Source organism: Microchirus variegatus, assembly GCF_963457635.1.
Source record: "Microchirus variegatus genome assembly, chromosome: 16".
In the NCBI taxonomy this organism is placed as follows: domain Eukaryota; kingdom Metazoa; phylum Chordata; class Actinopteri; order Pleuronectiformes; family Soleidae; genus Microchirus; species Microchirus variegatus.
In genome coordinates this window covers 4,021,423-4,028,007 of record NC_139817.1, presented here as the reverse complement: position 1 = coordinate 4,028,007, position 6,585 = coordinate 4,021,423, and positions in this window count along the sequence as shown.

Sequence of the window (6,585 nt, the reverse complement as noted above, 5' to 3'; positions counted from 1 at the left end):
ATAGTAGGCGATTTAATTATTTTTCTATGTATTAAAGCACCGTGTTAATTGGACTATCCCAGCTGCTTCAACGTGCATTCAAGACACCTCGTAAATTTCCGGTCCACTAATTGAATGTGAGCTGCTGCTGCCACCACAAATTAGCTTGGGGTAAAAAGATTTTATTAATGTTTTTTGTTATGTTATTTTTCTCTAAATAATAATAATTATAAGAAGCAGAAAGCTCTAGTTTCCACTATAAATAACACAGACGCAGATTTAACCAAATCTCAACAGTTAAATGGAATAAGAACTGACCAGATTGTCCTCACTGATCTGTCAATATCTAAAACTCAGATTTGTCCTTGGCAGCAGATGCCAAGCAGCTAGCAAAACAAACACTTTTACTTTGAAATTCTACAAAATATCAACATTTAGCAGCAACATTGGGTGTTTGCATGAACATCAAACACATTTCCAAACACGGTTGCTAAATTCGATGTCATCAGGATGTTGTTTTCAACCGTATATTGTCGTTATTGTCTTATACAACGACGTCATTGAGGATGCGAGTCCACTCCTCTCTCGGTTTCCTGACAAAGATTGACGTAGCGCGTAAATCTTATTTGTGTTTTTTCCCCTGAGCCACAAAACGAGAATGGGTTTGTGTGGAGTTGAGGGGACTGATGAGGCTGCAGCAGACGCCCGCAGACAGACACTAATCCAATCTGAGAGAGTGATGGCGGAAAAGAGCGCAGAGCCCGCGAGACAATAAGTTGGAAGTGCAGTGTTGATTTGAAAAAAGAGAGAGAAAGATGAGCCTCTGAGCCCCCGAGGTAACAGACACCAGGCTTTGTCTCCTTCTATAAATATCACTCCTGCCTTTCTCTTCCTCTCACTCCCCTCCTCTTTCGTTCCATCTCTTCCTCTGCGTATTCTCATCTCCTCCCTTCAGCTTCATCGCCTACCTGTATTTCTACCTCATTTTCTCTCATTTCCCTTTTCTTTTCCCCCACAGTTTTGTATTCAGTATCGAATCCCGAAAATGATAATGTGTGTCTGCACAGCAAGGGGCTCCGGGGGGGGGGGTTTGTTTTATTTATTTACACTTTTATTGAATCTGATTTCATCCAGAATCAAATCTGTTTATTCCTCCGCCCCCCCGCCGCCTTTATACTTCAAACATTTCTCGGTAACCCGAGTCGTAAATAAACAAATCTCAGAGACGCGGTACATCTGCTTCTACAATCTTTGATTGTGTGCATGTGCCACTTGCACACAGAGAGAGAGAGAGCAAAGTAACGTTGTTGGGAAAAGCGTGCGAAAGCTGGTATTTCGTCAGCTGCCTGCAATTGTTGCCAACGGGTCCTTGAAATCCTTGAAAGTTTGCGAAAATTGCCCTAAATAGACATGGGTGGTCATTGGAAGCGCTTGAATTTTGTGCAAGAAAGAAGTTACGTTGATGTTTAGGTTAGTGCTGGGCACGTTAACGCACGTTAGCGCATGCCGCGTTTCCACGACGACCGGCCGCAAAAAGACGCGCGCGATGTCATGTTTACGTGACTCCCGATTGTTGAAATGAGTCTCTACAGTAGCGCTAAACTTTAAAAACAGAGGCACACATACCGCTCCAGTTCGACTGCAGGCGCGCTAAAGTCGCTAACACAGCTAACAGAGCTAACTGGTAAACGGTGCCTGGATCTTGTGCGTTAAAGTTGACCCCATTAACCGGCATTAACTGTCCACTGTCTCACTCTCTCCACCGTTGACGTGAGCTTCCGTGCAGAACAATGGGCGAGTAAAGTTAAGCTACAGAGCGCAAATGACGATGTGATGCCTGGGAAAAAAAGACGACTAGCAAAGACTGACTTTAACCAAACTATACTCCCTTTTTAATCCTTTTTTACATGAAATCCTTTGGAAAGCAACAACAAAAAGGAAAAAAAGGGGCCCTCTCTTAAGGTGTGGCGTTGCGCGTAGCTAACAGGGGAATATGATTTGACCTGAAAAACAAAATTCCAAGAATCCAAGATTCTTTTTTCTTCTTTGCTGTGATGATTGGGTTCCTCTTTGTCAAATACGATGAAACCGGGCACTTTTGAAGACTCCAGTGTAATTAGGCAGGGGCTGTTTTGTATTTTGTGCAATAAACAATGAGTTATTTGAGAGAATAATCAGCAGGTTATTCAAAAAATAATGTTTACATGACCGAGTAAACACAAAATCATGTGCGAAGCCATCGGAATTTCCTGCTTTTCTGCATTAACGGGTCGTAAAAAAGGGTTGCTGTCATCGTCCGATCTCCGTCCAAGTCACAGGGAGAGATGAACGCAATGTGCTGCGGCTAATAACACACAAACATTTACATTCTGTGAGCGTCTCCATTGAACACAACCATCAAACACTCGCAGTGCTACGCCTCGGATTTAACGGGGGATTGAAGCCCCCTTTTGGCAGCGATAACCTCAAACAGACGGTTTGTGTAGTTCCACAGAGCCTCTGACATTTTCTCACGATGTTTGGTGTGAAGCGCTGTGAGGTCATTCCACAACATCTGTATTGGTGCTCGGCTTTATATTCTGACTTAGTCTGAGGGGAGATTTACTCCATGTTTGGGGTAAGGCTGTGGCTGGAGAGCAGCCAGGCCGACATCGCGGCCAACTCGCACACATGTGTCGCGTTAATGCTCGACAGTGTGATGCTAGGTGCCAGAGATGGCTATCGGATGTTAGCGGAGCGGTGTGTCTCTCGTGGCTAACTACGCGTACGTAGCAGGAATGGCTAATGTTGCTGAAGGTTTGGTACACTTTTTTTTCCAGTCTTGTATAAAGTACCTTAAAGGGAAACTAAACGAAGTAAAGTACAGATACGTGAGCTAAGTATTTGTACTTTGTTAGATTACAACGCTGCTTTTGTCCAACAAAAATCGTGGAGAGTTGTTGTTGGAAGATAGTGGTATTGGTGCAACATTTGTCAAAATCACCGGAATGATAACGTAAGGGTTACCCTTACCCTTAGGTACAATATCGGTAGATACTCGAGAACAGTTGCGATAGTAGTATCGAGTCATCTCTACTATGTAGAGTTGACTAGCACCTGGTGATGTACTGTATTTGCATAACGTGTTTTGATTGGCTGCTGCTTTCTCAACGTAGCCAACTAAGTCTCTTCCGGCGCAAGCTAGCAAAGCAAGGGAAATGTTTCAGTTGAAGCCACAATCGCGCCATCGTGGCTTCAAGTGGAACTTATGGTGCGTTCCAGTTGTAGTCGGAAGTCGGGCGATTCCGATTTGAGACGGGGGCGGTCCTTCAACTTCTTCTCAAGTCCAACTCGGGAAAGTTGGGGCAACCTCACAAACCCCGACATTGGATTCCGAACTCTGCTACTCGATTGCGCTTCCATTTCGTTTGTTTCGGCGTCAACTCGGTCGTAAAAACATTTCGACGATGGATTCATCGGAGTCCTCCGATTGTTTCAGCGTCTTAAATGTGAACATGCTCTGGTTTCTTTGCTCCAAAGAACAAAGAAATCATTAAAACTGATTAGTTTTTGGGTTTGCGGACAAAAAACGAGAATGTGAGAACATCAACATTTCGAGGGTTTGGGAAACGCCAATTAACATTTTCGGACATTTTTCTGGACCACTCAACTACTCGATGAATCGGTTATGAAAGGAGTCATTGGTTGCGGTTGAATTTTGTATCCGTTGACTGCTGTTTTCCGACTTATCAACTGGACGGCAGTCAATTCCAACTTCCAATTTAAAAGGAATGTACAATTCCTTTTTTTTTTTTTTATCAAGCTCTCTGTACTCGGAACGTTGTTCCGTCAATTGTTCCCTCTCTGCTGGGACGATGTTGTCTTGTTGTTAGCGATCACTTCCTTTTCTTGTATGCCACGTGCAGCGCAGTACAGGTTGTTCTACCCAAACAATGGGAACCTTCATTTCATCTTTCCCCGCAGAACATTTCCCCAGTAGTGTTACGGAGTGTCAAGATGGTCTTTGGCGAAACTCAGGCACGCTCAGTGATGTTTCTTTATTTTATTTTTTCCCCCCTCTGTGGTGTCGTGCCATGGACTCCGTGCCTGTTCAACGACTTGCAGATGGTGGATGCTAATGAGCTACGATGATTCCTTCAAGCCCGTAGCTGTTAGTCTGGACTTGTTTTTTTTAATCCTCTTCTACCCCACTGAGCATCTGTGTTGTGCTTTCACTTTAGCTGGATGCCCACATCTGAAAAAAAAAAATATGACGCTGTCTTTTTCTGCTGTTGTTGTTGTTGTTGTTGACGACAGATGGACGTCCAAACTCTTTGAAGTGACTCGAGATCTCTTGTTTTCGCGAGGCACGGTTCCCATTAGCGGCCGCTTCTCGTGAATAGCATAATCAAAATATTTTAATAATAATTCAAACACACTCATCCAGTTCTGTTTCATGATTTTCTCCAACGCCTGACTCCACTTTAATGTTATTCGCCGAGGGCTTTGCATACTTTTTTTTTTACAGTGTAAACAGTGACATGATGTATTCAGCGTGTATGAGACGGCCGAAGTATGTTTGTCATTAGGTTAAAAACTCGATCCGACTACGGCTTATTTTCTTTCTCCATTAATCTGTCCGCTACTTTCTGACGAGTGAGTAAATGGTTTGGGTCATAAAATGTCAAGAAATGATGAAAAATGTCCTTTTGTGTTTCCCAAACTCCGCTCTTTGGTGACACTAAAGTGACATTTGAGAACTTTATTACTGTTTTGTTAGCATAAAACCCACCGAGAAGTTGTACTGTTTAAAAAGAAACTATTTGTATGTTAAAGTACAAGTTAAATAATGCTGAAACTACCAATTATTTTCACAATATGATTGAAATTTAGTCTCTAAAATCCCAGAAAAAAAGTTGGAAAATGTTGATCCCCCCAAAACTCGAAAATGACGACGTTCTCAAATGTCTTGTTTTGTCCACAAACCAAGATGAATGAGTTTTAATGATTTCCAGAAAATACTTAAGACATTTAAGAAGCTGGAAAATAAGTGAGCTTGTTTATATATTGTATAAAAAAAAACACTCTATCTAAACTATTAACTGTAATTTACGTCATAGTTTCACTCGGTAAATGCAGATTATTCTAATTATATTTCAATTGCAGGTCTCATGATGGATAATAGTCGCAAAACCTTAAAAAAAAACCTATTGTCGTAATTAGAGCTGAGATAATGACTTGATTAATCGATTACTTAAGGAATCGTTAACTATTTTGATAATCGATTCGTTTTGAACAATGTTTTCTTTGTTTCTTTGCCCCATTTAACAAGGAAATTATTAAAAACTGAGACAAAACAAGACATTACAACTTTTTTTTACAACCAAAGCACGCTACGCCATTTTATACACGCGGTACAAACGAGTGACGTGTAAAGCAGTCTTTTTTCCCCCCCCCCAGTGTAACTGAATCGTTAGAATCGGTCGATTTAAAAAAAAAAAAAAAAAAAGCTTTGTACTTTTTTTAACTAAATCTACACTTCGTTCGTTGTCCGCTTTGATTCTTCGCGTCGGACGTCGGCGCTCGTGACGTCGTCTTCCAGCGACGACGCTCTCTGACCAATCGGTGGCCGACGTCACGTTTTCAGGTACTGTCGCTGATGGAAAAGCGAGAACTAAAACGAGCCGATTTGAGTCGTACTGGAATGGAAGCGTCCCGTAATTCTCCGCTGATACCAAATCCTGCGCTTATCTGCGCTAATCTGACCTGCGTTTCATATTGTATTATTCGTATTATCAATGTTTTTGTTTCCTTTACGTTCGTCCCACACTCCCTGACACACACACACACACACACACACACACACACACACACACACACACACACACACACACACGTACACGTACACGTGTATCTCTAACTATAGTCAGACTCAAGGCGACGGACTGACATTACTGGCGTGGCATGGATCATTCGCTGGTGCAGCTGCTTTTTCAGAGCTCGCGCTGCTCAATCCTTTGGCCTCGCGCTGCCGCTTCCCCTCCCTCCCTCATTTTATCTCTGGTCTCCCCCCTTCTTCTCCCCCCCCGCCACCGTCCTCTCGCTGAGCTCTTCCAGAGGATGACTTCACGTTCTGGAAGTGGAGCAGCAGCAGCAGCAACAGCAGCAGCAGCAGTGAGGACTGTGGTGGCTACGCTGCGTTAGCATGTGAGATCGCTTCCCAGCTGGAGAGAGAAGAGAGGAGGAGGGAGAGGAAGAATTTAGAGGAAGTGATTTGAGAGGAGGAGGAGGAGGAAGCAGCGACAGAGAGAGAGAGAGAGAGAGGGGAGGTTGAAAGTTTGATTGCTCCAGCGATGGGTCTGTGGGCTGGTGAAGAAGTGCTCACTCTGGATTTAAGAGGATGACAGTCGAAGAGACGACGGGAGAAGGCGAAGAAAGAGCGCGGGGGAAATAAGAGATAGAGAGAGGGAGAAAGAGAAAGAGAGGAGGGAGGCAGCGGGAGCTCCCAGACGTCTACATTGAGCCATCAGTGGAAACACATGTTGCTGAGGGGGGGCGCCGTCAGCGCTCCCACTCCTCCTCTCTCCCGCTCACCCGATAATGCCCGGGCTCTCCTGCTCCTGCTCC